The sequence below is a fragment of the Pleurodeles waltl genome, chromosome 10 (genome assembly GCF_031143425.1).
Source record: "Pleurodeles waltl isolate 20211129_DDA chromosome 10, aPleWal1.hap1.20221129, whole genome shotgun sequence".
Lineage (NCBI taxonomy): Eukaryota > Metazoa > Chordata > Amphibia > Caudata > Salamandridae > Pleurodeles > Pleurodeles waltl.
Window position 1 is genome coordinate 1,055,583,293 of NC_090449.1, and position 17,759 is coordinate 1,055,601,051.

The window sequence follows — 17,759 nt, forward strand, 5'->3', positions numbered from 1 at the left end:
GTGGATGGGGTCCTCCCCCAGTACACGCTACTCTACGGTCCTCCAGACAAACAGGTAAGTACACAGGGAGCATGTTGTATGGGCTATGCCTGTGTGGAGAGGGCTGGATGTAAGAAGGAAGGAGGGAGAGTGCTGCGTGCATGAAAGACGGTGAATGCATGTGGCACATGGCAAGGGTAGGGATGGGGGCCAATCACTTTGACGGTGCAGTTGGTAATAACTTCTCATTTTCCCCTGTACATTTCAAGTAGGTCAGCGCGCACCAGAAAAAAGATATTTGGCGTGCCATCGCCAAGGACGTCCGGACCCTGGTGGTCTACCACAGATAGAGCACCCACTGCTGGAAAAGATGGGAGGACATTCGCCACTGGAGCAAGAAGACGGCAGAGGCTCAGCTGGGGATGGCCTCCCAACGTGGGAAGGGTGCCCGTCGCACCTTGACCCCCATGATGTTCAGGATCCTGGTGGTGGCCTACCCGGAGTCGGATGGGGGCTTGAGGGCATCACAGCAGCCACAAGGGGGTGAGTACACTCTCATTCTGCTGACTTAGCGCGCAGTGGAGGTGTCTGTGTGGGGAGGTGGGCTCTGGGTTTCCCTAGGCCAGGGCGAGCTCCGTAGGCAAAGCCCCTCCGTAAGGCAGGCCATGTGGCCCCCCAGCCCACCTCTGTAGAGTGCCAAGTACACCTAGTCATGCCCCTGTGCCATCTATGTGTGCAGATGTCGTCCATAGCCTTGTAGGCCATTTCCCAGGAATGTAACAGTGGAGCCTAAGAGCGCGGCGTAGTGCAGGGGGCTTCTGTGTCTGTCGTGTCCGCCAACGGTAGCGGTAATGCATGCACTCAACATGTCTTTCTTCTGTCTTCCACCCCCTTTTTGTGATCTCCCTGTTCTTGTGTGCATTAGCATCATCAGGCGGAGGAGCAGTGGCACCGGAGCACGAGGGAGCTGCATCCCACATGGCCCTTGAGGGCGACACTACGGAGTCTGAATTCACCAGTGGGACGGAGGGCGAGGGGAGCTATACGGCGGGGACAGGAGCTGACACCAGCGACACGGACTCGTCCTCTGATGGGAGCTCCCTTGTGGTGGTGGCAACATCTGTGCCCCCCGCATCTACAGGTACAGCCGCCACCCCTCCTACCAGCACCGCCATCCCAGCAGCCCCTCAGCCTTTGCCCCGTGCCCGCTCACCCAGGAGGGTGGGCATCACCTTCGCCCCAGGCACCTCAGGCCCTGCCCCAGTCACCCCTGCTGCCCTCAGTGAGGAGGCTATTGACCTCCTCAGGTCCCTCACTGTTGGGCAGTCTACCATTTTGAATGCCATCCAGGGCGTAGAGAGGCAGTTGCAACAAACCAATGAATTCCTGGAGGGCATTCATTCTGGTCAGGCGGCCCTTCAGCGAGCTTTTCAGACTCGGGCCTCATCACTGATGGCAGTCATTGTCCCCGTCTCTAGCCTCCCCCCTCCAACTTCCTCCACCCCGACCCACTCCCCTGTACCTCAGCCTATCCCAAGCACACCTACAGACCAACATGCAGACACCTCAACACCCAAGGGAAGCTCAGGCAAACATAAGCACCACACATCCCACAGGCACTCACGCAAGCATCACACACATGCAGACACAACAACATCCACTGCCTCCACTGTGTCCCCCGCCTCCTCGTCTCCCTCCTCCCTCCCAGTCTCGTCTACACTCACACCTGCATGCACTACCTCTACAGCCACTACTTCCATCACCAGCAGACACCACCACACCCCGCTCATGTGCAGTCACCACCCCCACTACCATACACACGTCCCCTGTGTCCTCTCCCAGTGTGTCTGTGACGCCCCCTCCCAAGATACACAAATGCAGGCACACACCCACCCAACAGTCATCCACCTCACGACAGCCTCCAGCGCATGCACCTTCACCCAAAGTCACCAAAAGTACACCTCCTACAACCACCACCGCTTCCTCCACTCCCAAACCCCCTCCAGCTACCCATCCCAGTGTGTCCAAAAAACTTTTCCTGTCCAACCTTGACCTCTTTACCACACCTCCCCCACCCCGTCCATTCCATAGGTACCAAACTAGCACCTCAGCCACAACATCTCCGGGACCAGTGGGGCCTGTAGTCACCGGAATCTGGAGTGCACCGGCCACCAGGGCAGCCAGTGTGGCACGGAGCCACAGCATAGACAGTCCCCCACCTGTGAAGCATCAGAAGTTAGCCAGTGCCCGGCGGGAGAGGGGGAAGACTCCAGCCACCAAAGCTGCTCCCAGGGGTCCCCGGTGGGAGTGTGGAGTCAGCTGTGACACATTCCAAGGTGGGGAAGGGCCACAAGAAACCCGGCAAGTCTGGGAAGAGCGGCACAGCGGAGAAGACCGCCATCATCTCCGCTGCACAGGAGGCCACCGCCAGCACCAGCCCAGCTGCCCAGGATGCCACCGCCAGCACCAGCCCAGCTGCCCAGGAGGCCAGCACCAGCGCCGCTGGGCCATAAAGGACCGCCAGCAAAAGCCCCGCTGGGCCATGAAGTACCGCCAGCAAAAGCCCCGCTGGGCCATGAAGGACCGCTAGCAAAAGCCCCGCTGGGCCATGAAGGACCACCGGCAGCTGAGAATCTGCAATGGAGACCGCCATCTCAAGCCCCGCTGAACAGGGCACCGCCATCTCAAGCACCGCTGAACAGGGCACCGCCATCTCAAGCACCGCTAGCCCATGAGCGGCAGGGGCACTGACACAACTGAGTCCGTCACGGGGTCAATGAAGCACTCTGGGCACCATGCCCCCTCCAGAACCAGTGGAGAGATCCATCCACTACCTCTGTCCTTAACAGGATGAAGCACTCTGGGCACCATGCCCCCTCCAAAACCAGTGGAGAGATCCATCCACTACCTCTGTCCTTAGCAGGATGAAGCACTCTGGACACCATGCCCCCTCCAGAACCAGTGGAGAGATCCATCCACTACCTCTGTCCTTAGCAGGATGAAGCACTCTGGGCACAAGGCCCCCTCCAGAACCAGTGGAGAGATCCATCCACTACCTCTGTCCTTAGCAGGATGAAGCACTCTGGGCACAAGGCCCCCTCCAGAACCAGTGGAGAGATCCATCCACTACCTCTGTCCTTAGCAGGATGTAGCACTCTGGGCACCATGTCCCCTCCAGAACCAGTGGAGACTGTCATCCACTTGTGAGACTATGGCTTTGCACTCCCCAGGATATGGCAGTGGGCAACCCACCCACTGTAGAGACTTGAGAAACTGTGGCTTTGCACTCCCCAGGAGATGGCAGTGGGCAACCCACCCACTGTAGAGACTAGAGAGACTGTGGCTTTGCACTCCCCAGGATATGGCAGTGGGCAACCCACCCACTGTAGAGACTTGAGAGACTGTGGCTTTACACTCCCCAGGATATGGCAGTGGGCATGTGGCCCCCTCGTGGATTTGGCGTCGTGCACTCAAGTAGCTGAGGTGCCCCCCCTTTCCTTCCCCCTGAGGTGCCTGTTTAGTTGCTCTCTGATGCCCCTGCAGTGTTCTCTCCGTCATGGTCGAGGATCTTGTGTGAGCCTCGCCCATACCGTGTAGTCCCAGTGTTCCACGGACTTTCTTAGTGCACTACCTGGACTACTATGCTTGGTATTTATTATGTACATGGTGTATATATATATATTTCTGCCTACTTGCTTTGAATATATTACAATGGTTACACTCATCTTCTATTGTCTTTGCATTCTTCCAGGGGGGTTGGGGGGTTGTAACTGTGATGTATTGAAAGGCATTAGTGTGTGTGTTGTAGTGGGTTAGGGTGGGGGTGGGGGTGTTGCGTGTGTGTGTCCCTGTTTTTTTCTCTCCCCCCGCCCCTGTGTCGTAGGTGCAGTACTCACTGTGGTCTTCGCCGCCGGCGTTCGTGCTCCTGGTAGAGGAGCAGGAAGACTATCGCAGAGAAAATTTGGAGTTCCGGATCCATGGCGTCCTCGTTCCTTGTGGGGTGTGTAGAGGTGAGCGTTTTCCCTTCGGGATTCCTGTTTCCGCCGTGTTTTTATCCGCAGTGAATCCGCCCCAGAAAAGGTGGCAGATTGGCCTGTCATAATAGTCTGGGCGGTACATTGTCTTCCGCCTGTCTGTTGGCGGTGACCGCCGCGCTGTTTGTTTGTACCGCCGTGGCGGTCGGAGTGTTAAAGTGGCTGTTTTTGTTGGCGGTTTCCGCCACGGTCGTAATTGCAAATATTTTTCCGCCGGCCTGTTGGCGGTATTACCGCGGCTTTAACACCGACCGCCAGGGTTGTAATGACCACCACAGTCTGGTACATTGCCGATAGATGTGGTAGAAGTTTAGGACCATATTTATACTTTTTGACGCAAAACTGCGCTAACGCAGTTTTGCGTCAAAAAAATTAGCGCCGGCTAACGCCATTTTGAAGCGCCATGCGGGCGCCGTATTTATACAATGACGTTAGCCGGCGTTAGCCGCCGGCGCTGCATGGTGTGCGTGAAAAAAAAAGACGTACACCACGCAGCGCCGGCGTAGGGGAATATGGAGCTTGGGGGCCAAAAAATGGGGCAAGTCAGGCTGAGGCAAAATTATCGCCTCAACCCGATTTGCGCCATTTTTTTTTTGGCGCCCAGACGCCATTAACATGACTCCTGTCTTAGCAAAGACAGGAGTCATGCCCCCTTGCCCAATGGCCATGCCCAGGGGACTTATGTCCCCTGGGCATGGTCATTGGGCATAGTGGCATGCAGGGGGGCACAAATCAGGCCCCCCTATGCCACAAAAAAAAAAAAAAATACTTACCTGAACTTACCTTAATGTCCCTGGGGTGGGTCCCTCCATCCTTGGGTGTCCTTCTGGGGTGGGCAAGGGTGGCAGGGGGTGTCCCTGGGGGCATGGGAGGGCACCTCTGGGCTCATTCCGAGCCCACAGGTCCCTTAACGCCTGCCCTGAGCAGGCGTTAAAAAATGACGCTAACGCGGCTAGACGTCATTTTTTTTAACCCACCCACTCCCGGGCGCCGTTTTTGCACGGGAGTGTAAATACAGCGCACAGGCCTGGGAGTCATTTTTTTAGACGGGAACGTCTACCTTGCATATCATTAACGCAAGGTAGGTGTCCACGCAAAAAAATGACGCCAACTCCATGAACTTTGGTGCTAGACGCGTCTAACGCCAAAGTATAAATGTGGAGTTAGTTTTGCGTCGAATTTGCGTCGAAAAAAACGACGCAAATTCGGCGCAAACGGAGTATAAATATGCCCCTTAGTCTTTAGGGTTCGTAGAAAGTACACATCCTTACGTAGGGACGTTTCTTAGATCACCGGTGTGTTAGTTATAAAAACAGTTTCTAGTCCTGGTACACGTAGGAGGGAGATTCCGACCAGGAACCCACAACTAGATGCTGACTGCCCTGTTGCAGATGCTGATGCAGATCACAGGCTTTTGCTCAGGTATGAGGGTTGATGTCCTTCCGGGGGAACCTGAAAGGCAGGCTTAGAGCTTTACAGGCTGTGCTCAAAGTATAACTTAGAGAGAACATAATTCAGTTGCACTGTGATAGCCTTATTCTTATGTTTCACTCTCCTCGTTACTATTTCAGTCCTACTGTGTTGTATAGTTCTGGTTATTGCGGCTTACGCTTTGTTTTCTAAAATGCAGTCGTTTTATTAAACCAATCTTTAAAACTCAAACTGCCTTTGTCATTTATATATGAGACCACACTGTGTACGAGAGAATCGGTTGTGACCTGAGTGACTACGACTTCCCTGGGAAGTACTAAGATGTCATGCGCTCGGCTGCCCAATTGTCTCTTACCTTCGGGAGAGATGAGGCACTGCTAGTTAGCCGGAACAAAAACCGGATTTGGGGTGACAAGGGTCCTTCACCATGGGTCAGACTTAGTCCCCCACACTGTGAACGATCTTGCTGCCCAAAAATCCAGTAGTCTCATTAGGATAATGAGAGCCTATGCGACATGGCGCCGCCAACGTTTGGTCTGGCTCTAATTTTCGGGTCCACCGGTTTATCTTGGTCTCATATAATATAATGATCCCTCAGTTCCTTCTGCGGAGACGTCCGTGGCACTGAGGATTTCCGCCACCGCGGTATAGGTAATCCTAATTACAGCGGATGGTTGTTCAAGCTTGAACCTTAAAAGGATAAAAACCCATCTTGGTGTGCCTTCTCTGAACTCTTGGTGCCTTTATAATGGCGAATCCCCAGGTTGTACAAATAGCTCTTAATATGAGACAACTGCTCACAGCACATCTGCTAGCAAATGGCCTCACGGCCCAGGGTGGTCCGGTCACGTTTGTGGTGGACGCCCACGCTGCCTATAGAACAGAACTTTTTTACTCTTGGGTCGCATTTCCAGCAGTGGATGGAAATACAAATACATTCCATACATAGACAGTAGCGAACGCGCCTGGGCAATACACGGCATATGCCAACTTAGAGATACCTCTATCTTATCAAGAACGTAATAATTGGCTTGATGGCACCCTACCCCATACAATATTACCAGTAAGGTTAGGTCCACTAAGTAATGATGGTCTTACCTGGTCTCTAATGGCCACATATACACCACATCCTGCGGCTGCTAATATGGCAGTGGCTGAGGTTCGACGCTTAGATACTGAATTGACAGCAATATATAGACGATTAGTATAATTTGTGATGCAGACACTAAATACAAACCCAGCGCGTGCTGCTCCAGCACAACCACATGCAGTAACACCAGGTATAAACCCAGTGACTGTACACTCTATTATGGGTAAAGTCCCAGCAAAACGGGAGGAGACTCCATTTTGGCTGGCACAGAAAATTAATACGCTGGAGGCGGTATTTCCCCAAACGGGAACCTTGACAAACATAGAATACTGACTATGTGTTTACCCTTTGGAAAGGTTCCCACAGTGGAACGTTGTAATACATGGGGCACAGTGTTTGCTGCGCTCTATACAACGGCACACCGACATTAGCCAACCTACCGGAAGTGCTTAAACAGATTCAGGATGAATACGGGGCTGCCCCGGCCTTAGATTTAGGAATGCAACTGATGGGCAACTTTGCCACGGTTTCTTCAATAATCCTAAGCAATCTTAAAGAGGAAGCAGTTGCACTTGCAGTCCGCATGCGTCTTCGTGACGTCCCGCAACAAGATCAGGAGCGGGAACTGCCTAAAATAATAGCGGAAACATATTCCAGTATCGGTCGAGATAGCCTAGGGGCTAGACCGCAAAAACCTCAATTTCAGGGAAAAATTAATAAAGAAAATGCTAAACAGCAACCTGAGGGTAATAAGAAGAGCTGGGAGAAAAAACAACAAACACCCAAAAAAGAAAGGGGAGAATCTCCACATACGGAGACCCCGCAGAATGGGTATAATCTCAGAAATAGAGATAATATAAAAACGCCTGATAGATATCAATATACTGATACACGCCAATCTCGTTCCTTTCAGGACTCATTGGAAAAGAGAAATGAGAGAGGTGGGCGGTCAGAGCGGAGAACAGAGTAAGTGAAACCGAGACAGGAATCACAACGCTCTTCTGACGTTTCTGTCAAGAAGGAAGAGAAACCGATACAACAAAAACAACAGTTTAAAAAGAAAAAGGTGGCAGCAGTCTCAGTTAGACATGCCACTCAGGAAGAGGGTTCTCTTGAAGAACAAGACATGGGCTCTAGCACTGCTAGACAGCGCGGCAGAGGTCACAATAGTTCACCGGAATCTTCTAGAGCATTTGGAGGTGAAAGCATATGATGACTTCATACAGGTAGAAACATCAGATATGCGTGTCTCCGAACCCGATAGGGTGTATACAGTGACATTACAATTGGAAGGGGACATTGAACGCACTATGCACGCAATCTTTTGGGATTGTCTAGTTAAGATATATGACATCTTGCTGGCCGAACAAGACTGCCCGCCTGATTGTTTCCGCAATTGCCCAGTGGGGGAGGAGGTTATTAAACCTTCCTTCTCGCCCCCTGTTCCAGAGGAACTCACAGAGTCCTATTGTATCAAATGGGCTCTTGCACAAGCACCTGCCTTATATAGAAATCACGTAGGGTGGGACAGGGATTCTCCATATCATGTAATTCCCATTAAAGGTGAACCTCAGCCACAACCGCAGTATCGCATAAAACATGAAGCGAGGGCACCAGTGAGAGAAATGCTTACACAATTAGAATGCCAGGGGGTAATTGAACCCTGTGTCTCACCGATGAATAATCTCTTATTTCCTGTAGCTAAACCGGACCATTCATATAAAATAGTCTTAGACTACAGACATTTGAACGGACATACACGTACATATGCTATACAAAATTCACATAGCGCTGCACTAATGAGCAACATTGTGCGGAAAAAATATAAAACGACTTTGGATATCTCGAATGAATTCTTCTACCAGAATATAGCACCTGAAAGCCGAGATTTAAAGAGCTTTAGCGCGCTAGGCTACCAGAAAAATTCTGTCGTTTGCCAGCCCAGGACTATTTGCAGCTCGTGTGACTGCTATTTTACACGAGTTAGACCCTGAAGCGTTGTCATATGTGGATGATACATATCTCACGGATGATGAGTTGCTACAACATTTAAGATGAGTAGCCCGCAATGTTGTGGGGTTTGCCGAAATTGGCTACAAATTTAACTTCAAGAAATTGAAAATTGCCTTCCTCAGCGTCATATTCCTGGGATATGAGCTGTCGAAGGAAGGTAAGAGCTTAGCGCCACAATTCTTAGAAAAGTGTGCACAATTGCAACCACCAAATACGATTAAGAAACTCCAATCGTTGTTGGGCTTTCTAAATTTTGGCAGAACATACATTCCTGATTATGCTGCACGCATAAAACCTTTATATGAATTGATACGTCCTGATTTTTCAAGTAAATTCTGGACAATTGAACATACACATACTCTTCGGGAGTTACAAGCAGATCTGCTAGCAGCAAAACATTTACACACACAGGACAATAAAACGCATTTGGTCATCAGGGTGATAGCTGGGGCCATTGGGTTTACTTATGTCACATTTAATGAGGGTGAGACAGTCCCGATTGGATACAAGTCACACTTGTATTCTGCTGCTGAACAACGATTTGCACCCACAGAGAAAATTCTCACTGCGGTACGGATGGCTGTTATTAAAGAGAGACCTCTTGCCCAGGGAAACGCATTATTGTCATTTCTCCTATTCCGGCCCTCAAGGCTGTTACAAAAACTAGTATTCCGAACGCAAAAGCACTTCACCCGCGATGGATACAAAGGGCTACGTCTTTAACAGCCATGGATGTAGACTACATTTTTGACCCAAAGTTACAACTCAGGAATTTCTACAATGTGAAGTTGAATATCCAGTTCCTGCTGACACGTTGCCTATTGATCAATATCAAGTAGTCATGTATACCGATGGCTCTGCGCAACCAGCGATTGGAACAAAACATCAATATTCTGCTGCATGTGCGGTAGTGAGCGGCTATATGGAGGGGGAGAAATTCTGCCCCCAACATACCTATACGCAGACCTGGGGGAATTGTACAGCACAATTGGCTGAGCTAAAGGCTCTACTAATGGCACTAGAACATACGGATCCTACGCAGTTCACACTGATTGTTTGTGATTCGTATTATTGCGTCCAGTCTTTTAATGAATATCTACATTACTGGCGCTTGAATGGGTTCAGAGATTCAAAAGGCAACACCATAAAACACAGACTACTGTTGGGGAAGGTAGCAGACCTGAAAGAGACGCTAACCAAAGTCCATGTTGTGCATACTCTTGGACACCAGCGCGTTAGAATATACGTTGCTGGGAATACTTTGGCTGATGAAGCCGCAAAATCAGCAGTGGCAGTTGCCACTGTAGCTGCAGTGACTCGTTCGAGTTTCAAACCAGACACAGAGATAATGGCTGCCATAAAAGCTACGGTTGATGGAACGCCTTATCCAAAAGGATTTCCAAATAAATATCAATACTTCATGGGAAGTATGCTGAACGCTGAAGTTAAAATTCCTAGCGTAGGCGTACGCGACATCCCCCATAAAGCTGTAAGACCACAATTGATTACAGCAGCGCATGAGGAGTGGCCTCTGCACATGCTGGCGTGGCAGCGACAATTTCGCTATTGCAGGCCCGTTACTGGTGGCTTGGTCTCTATAAAGACACTAAGCAGTATGGCCTTTGTTGTGACATCTGTCAACAAATTAAAGTATCAACAGCTAAATTCCCATCGCAGACACCCCTCTTAATATCCAACAGACCACTACAATGTGTGTACTTAGATCATTGCGGTCCATTGACACCTGATAGTGCATACAAATATATGCTGGTCGCTGTAGATTCTTGCTCCAGATTTGTGTGGGTGTGGCCACAACGCTCGGCTGACGCTCGAACTGTTATTAAAGATTTGCGAGTCTTTGTCGGTACATATGCAGTTGCAGCATTCCATTCGGACCAGGGCTCTGCTTTTGCCTCAAGGGCATTCAGGGACACCATGGCTTCGTTGGGGGTCCAGCTCCAGTACTCATCTCCATTTCATCCTGAGGGAAATTCTGTTGTGGAGCAATTAAACCATGATTTAAAGCAATCCTTAACAGCCAGAGTCTTAGGTACGGGTCGTAGTTGGCCAACCCACCTGTATGGAGTTCAGAGAGAACTAAATAACCTGCCTAGAAAGTCCCTGGGGGGGGGCGTACTTCATATGAGTGCCTGTTCGGAACACAAATGTTTGTTCCGGATTTTGATGGTCCTGGTGTGGAGGCAGCGGAAACACCTTTTGACATAAATGATCGTGTCACTGTTTTACAGGAATTACAGCAGTTCCGTGAAGATAACTCTTCTAAAAGTGCCACCTCCACAGGAATTAAGGATGTGCCAGTAACACCTACCGGCTGGATTCCCAGGATTGGGGATCTTGTGCGTGAAAAGGTCGCAGTAAAAAAATTATTTGGCCCTTCTTATCGAGCACCAGTCCCTGTGTTGGGGATACACGGAACGAGAACTGTTATTCTACCACCGTTGCCAGGTGCCAAAGAAAATCGCTTTGTTTCTATTGACAATGTCAAGTTACAACATGTGGCCGATTCTACACAGCAGACCAAGAGGAACGTCCAGTAGTTCCCAAATCCCTCTCACTACTGGGGAAGATGATCCGCTTCAAGTTATCTATACCAACACTGTTGCCTCTCCCAGCTTGGGGAGGGTGGATGATGATCTCGCATTAGTTCCACTAACAACAACCAACTTAGAAACATTTGATCAAGTCACCATGACTACTGACGTGACGTATGGTGCTATCTACAGTGTACCACCGCGAGAAACACCAACTTCTCCATTGAATACGGCGACGCCTTTTGCACGAACTGCCTCTGGTTACTTTGCCGACAACAACAATGGTCTATCGGACTCGTTTGCCTCTTCGACTCCTGATCTGTCAGGTCCACGTAAGCTGATGTGTTGACTTAAAGATACGTATTTTGTTTTTCCATGGAACTTTCTGTGGCTTTTATTGACTATGGTAGCATTTTTTCTTTGGATTGGGCTTGTCGTTGCCTTTTTTCTGTTGATACATGGTAATTTTCTTCCTGGGAGATCAGCGGTTGAACAGGTGGAGGAGGTGTTGAAACCACATTTTTCATCACATAGGGTTCGAAGAGACTTGTCCTTTGTGAACATTTCTGCAGTGCCAATTCCGGATGGGATTGTGTGGGATAAAGTAATGTTTGATATATACCGTACCACTGAGATAATTCAAATACCGTATGTCCTAAAGTTATCTATGAATGATATAGTAATACCAGGCATTGTATCTGATGATTGGGATGTGAAGACAGTTGATTCAATGATGACAGAATTACAATATTATACTGTATATGAAAATGAAGATGTTTACCAGTTTAAAGACAACTATGGTGACATGTTTTGCTATAATTATTATGGGCACCATTTCATACACAAAGCAAGTAGTCCAAAAACAATGTTTGACTATACGCAATGGGAACATTGCCCAACTCCCCCGCAAGGGAGTTCCAAAACTTATTTTGATAAATTTACGTATTTTTCTGGGCATCATCAAATGAATGCTAAGTCATATTATTTTAGGTTAACTCCGTCTAAAGATAAACAAATGTTGTTGACCAAGACGAAATTCATATATTCGGATTCCTTTGTTTCCCAATTGTCAATTGAAGGTTATGAATATTGGTCAAAAATGTTGATTTGAAAAGTGTTTGGGGAACAAAAAATTGGCAAACAAAGGGTAGAGAAACATTGTTTAGAGCATGTCTCATTCCCGTTCAAATGATTTTTTTAAATGAAACAGTACAACAGACTAGCTGTTGAGGCTTAGCTACAATCAGAGAATTGAACATGCCTAGTATACCTGCACCTGCAAAAATTAATAATTGGCAGAAATACATAAATGCCACTTTTAGTGAGCTTACTGAATGGGTCCAGAATGGTACATTTAACACTGCATTGACACGTCCAGGCGGGTGGTTATTGTGGCCCATAGACACCAACGGGTGTCATCAACGTTTTGTCACCTCCTCGGGGGGTTTCCGGACGAGTAGGTCAGACCCTCGCTATATATCACCAGAACATGCTGAAATAATTACTACATATAGGGCCAGATGTAGGAAGATTCCAAATTGCGAGTTGCAATTTGCGAGTCCCAGCGACTCGCAAATTGCAACTCGCAATTTGGAATGCAGAAAGGTGTCTCAGACACCTTCTGCGAGTCGCTATTGGGTCGCAAAGACCCACCTCATTAATATTAATGAGGTGGGTCCCAATTTACAACCCCATAGCGATTCAGGGCACTCACGGGGATGGTGGCCTGCTGGAGACAGCAGACCACCATGTCCGTGACTGCTTTTAAATAAAGCAGTTTTTTTTTTCAAAGTGCAACCCGTTTTCCTTAAAGGAAAATGAGCTGCACTTTGAAAAAAAAACGAAACCTTTAGTTTCTGTATTTTTCAAGGCAGATAGTGGTCCATTGGACCACTGCCTGCCCTGAAAAATTATTTTTTGTTCCAGACACAAAGGGGAAGGAGTCCCTTGGGGACCCCTTCCCGTTTGCGCCTGGGTTACCATCCACTTCAAGTGGATGGTAACTGCGCTTTCATTTGCGACCGCAATCGCGGTCGCAAATGAAAATGCATAGCATTGCGAGTCGCAAATAGGAAGGGAACACCCCTTCCTATTTGCGAGTCAAAAATGCATTTTGCGAGTCGGATCCGACTCGCAAAATGCATTTCTACATAGCAATGAGGCTTTAGCGACTAGCAAACAGCGATTTTCGCCGTTTGCGACTCGCGAAACCCTTGCTACATCTGGCCCTTAGTGTGGCAAAATTGTGCCAGCAATGGTTAAAATCATCCTCGCTAGATGCAGTTAAGACACATCTCACTCTCCTGTCTAATAACACTGACTTACAAGATTTTTTGTCTGGCCCGAAGACGCCACGTAGGAAGCGTTTCTTGTATTAAGTTTACAATGAAATATGGAAACTTTCCCAACAAGAGGCTGCAGCCCGGTTAAGGCAGATAGATCAGGAAAATTTGAAAAAGGCATTAGCTGTTATGGATAATGGAATTCACTCCTTGTCCGACCGGATATATACAATTAACAACATTGTTTCTTCTGCTATAGACATTATACAATCTGATATGTCTTCTTTATATCATGGACAGAGTCAGACCAGGTCCATTATACAGTTGGGTTGGACGCTTCAGAAATTGAAGGCGGGTCGCGTTCCGTGGCAGCACATCAGTGCCAGGGAAATCTTTTTTTCCTTTAATTTAATGCGACAACAACAACTAATGGCTAAGAAGGAGGCGACTTATATCATGCTCAACATTGAAAAGTTAGAACGATTGCCTTTTACCGTGGCTGAGATTCCCTCTGCAGAGTGGTTAATACACAGGGTTATTAATCTGCCTATTTCTACAATACAATTCACTTCTTGTTTGAAACATGTTCTGGTAGGCACATACGAAAAGTTGGGAGATGGTTACATCCATGAGGTGTGGGAGCTTCCCTTCTTGTACAAATGCCTCAATGGCATGAAAGAAGTCTTTCTTAGCGGTAGTGAATGCAAGACTTCAGTCAGCCATTCGATGATTTGTAAGCAGCTGTCCTTGCATGGGGCCTGCAATGCCTCAGTGGCAAACTTGGCTTGCTATCTGAAGGGAGTTCCGGTCCCCTTGATTAAACCCACATTCCAGGTGCTTTCAAATGACAGCTACGTCCTCCTCAATAGTGAAGACTGTTGTGGCATGCGGGCCGGAATAGTAGTTTACGTTGTTTCGGTCACTAAGGTCGTTACTTGCTGCGGGAGTGTGTTGTTTCTCCCCACTAAAATTAGGGAGGTAGCGGATATTTGGCCTCACATTGCTACTTCCAAGGTGAATTTCGACAAGTTAAGTAGACTGAAGGCTTTATTGTTTCAGAAGCATGTGGCCCTTACATCTGCACGCGAGACCTACGCACTTCAGGTGGCAAGGTCATCAGCGGAAATGCAGTCCCTGTTAAATACCAACTTTCCGAGCCACTTTGGTGAACTCGTGGGACGTATATTTAATGGGTCCAGCATGGCTGGATTAGCACATTTTTTCAAAGCCGTTGGTGTTGGTTTCGTTCACACCTTCTCTTCCATATTCGGTTTAATACCTTCTGCTATTCATTCAATTTTCGGAAGCATTTTTGGAGTGTGACTGGTCTCTGTCATTCAGACCAGTTTTGGATTGTGTGCAGCCCGTGTTTCGTGCTATTGGTGCTCTTTTGAACATGCACTAGACGTCTGTCTCTCACAGCAGCGCCCCCCACTGGTTGATGCTGATCTGTTGATGTTCCCGATGAGGGCTCATTACCAAACATGCGCGCTGCGGCTGCGTTTGCTTCGGGAAGCTGATTACGAGATGCCCTTCCGGGAGGAAGTTGATATTAACTCGTTCACAGGCTCTGCACAGGATGCCGCCTTGGTTGACACTGGGGCTTTGGAACACACCTGCTCCTCAATAGAAATTTGGCGTAGATTTTCCGGTTTTGTCATCTGCTGAAGTGGAGAATCTCCTGCTTTCCATGACCACTGTTTGAATTTAACTTGTTCTAAACTGACATTGTCATATGAATTCAGCGTTTTGCCGCATGCTCATTTTTAAAATTGAGGATTAATATGCTTTGGTGTCCTCTTAACTTGTTGAAATTTGGTAGGGTTTTAATCATCTTTTAGCTTAGGGCATTTTTAGCTTTGGCTTAAACCACTTTCTACCGACAAGGGGAGGGTGTAGTGTAGCCATTTTTAATGTAGCCTTCTGCGCGTTTGCTTCACGTATTAGGCCTCTGTGCACTTTGCCCTAGATGCATTTTATTTAGCCTCGCACTGTTATTTTACAATAACCAGTTTCAAGGTCTTGTTTTTATTTCATTCTATCACACTGTTTAGCTTACTTCAGCACTGTGTACTCAAACAATACATTCTTGCTCGCTCTGTGCTTCAGTCAAGGATACAGTCTGGTACATTGCCGATAGACGTGGTAGAAGTTTAGTCTTTAGGGTTCGTAGAAAGTACACATCCTTACGTAGGGACGTTTCTTAGAACACCGGCGTGTTAGTTATAAAAACACTTTCTAGTCCTGGGACACGTAAGAGGGAGATTCCGACCAGGAACCCACAACTAGATGCTGACTGCTCTGTTGCAGATGCTGATGCAGATCACAGGCTTTTGCTCAGGTATGAGGGTTGATGTCCTTCCGGGGGAACCTGAAAGGCAGGCTTAGAGCTTTACAGGCTGTGCTCAAAATATAACTTAGAGAGAACATAATTTAGTTGCACTATGATAGCCTGTTAGAAATGGGGTTTCTGGTTGGCTAGAGTATGCACCTCAGCCAGGCAGAACTTACCCACTCTAGTCAGGGCAAGGGAGTTACACGTCCAAGATAACCCCTGCTCACCCCCTTGGTAGCTTGGCACGAGCAGTCAGGCTTAACCTGGAGGCAATGTGTAAAGCGTCTGCACAACACACACAACACATGTGACGCAATATCCCCACCACAAAGGAAACACAACACCAGATTATATGAAAATATACTGTATTGTACACAACGCAATTATCAGACCAAACATCACATATCAGTACTATCCTGCTACCTTATCAGTAGTCAGAACGTTACACATTAGTTACTCTGCAAATTAGCAGTAGTCACACATAACACACAGGTTACTCAGTATTCTGCAACATAAGCAGTAGTCAGGAAACATGTTATCACATTAGAACACTTGTCATAAGAATATCATAAGACGCCCATAGTAGGAACATTAGAAAACATATGGCAAGTTAGGGAAACACATTAGCGAGTCATGCCCATAAAAGGAATATTTGCATATGCCCATGAAACACCATCAAAAACAGATAGGCAATATATAAATGCGCAAAGTCTATAGTAAGAACTTAGGTTCTATATACTGGTCCTTTAGGGAATACCTGTGAGAGATGAAGAGGCACTTCCAGTGCCTAGAACGAACAATGGGGCCCCGGCGCTCCTCTGCGCAAAACCGGGGCCTCCCTGATCTCCTGGGGCCAGAGGAGGGCTACATGCACCTCCTCTTGTCCATGAATGGGCCCCTCTGGGGACCGTAAACACTGGGGGGCCCCCTAGGCCTCCACCGGTCCTCACAAGGGGGGCCCACGTCAGCCAAAATTGCTTTTGAAGAAGGGGGGCGCCACGCACCCCCTCCGTGTTACAACGGGACCCTTTTAGGGACCCGCGATTTCCTGGGGTCTTCCCGGGCCTCCACCGGCCCTCCTCTGGGAGAGGAGACCTCAGAAATGCCACTGACCCACGAGGGGGGCCAACAAAGGAGCCTAGCGGCGCGGGGAGCCTCCAATGAGGCTTCCACCCCACCCGCAATGAAAGAAGAGCCCTCCGGGGCTCCCGCAGGCGAGGGAGAGGCGTCCTCCTCTCCCTTCTCTTCCTGACTTCGTCCTGGCCCAAAGCAGGGCCTGCCGGTGCCCCAGGGGTGCTCCACAGAGCGGTCCTCGCCCCAGGGGCACCAATAGGAGCACACTTGCTCCAGCTGACAGCAAGGAGGTTTCCTTCGTGCCCCAGGGGCACTAGAAGGTGCGCGAGTCTCGCGCTTTGTAAATAAAGGGCGCCCGGGCTGCGGCGGTGATCTGGGGCATCCAGGAAGCACTTTTCAAAGCGCTAAGGCCATACTTATAGCCCGGGTTGCGGTGGTGATTCTAGCAGGAAACAGGTGCCTCGAAGTGCCTGAGGGCACAGAAAAGCACTCTCTCAGCGCAAAGGGGATATCAAGGCAGCACTCCTCGTGCAGGGAAAAGTTACAGGGGTCAGGGGCCCCTGCCCCTGGGAACAATGAAGCAGGAAGGAGCACAAGGCTGGTGGGTCCAGCTACAGGCCCGCACAAGGGGTGCAGACGATGGCAGTTCCTCCTAGTGACCAGGCAGGTCACAGGTTAGAACAGCAGCAGGAGTCCGAGGCGGTTTCCTGGTGAGTCCATTCAGCAGCATCTAGTGTCCAGGTTCAATTTCCAAGAGTGTTCAAATTGTGGGGAAAATTCCCCTGTACTTATAGTCAGTTCTTACAGTGTTTTACAATGGTAGGGAGAGGAGGTTCCAGCCAGTTACCACTGGTTCTGGGAGTGCCCCCTCTCTCCTTTCCAGCACAGGCTCCAAACATCAGTGGGGGCTTAACGGCCCTATTGTGTGAGGCCAGGGCACAGCCTTTACAAATGCAGGTGTGCCCCGCC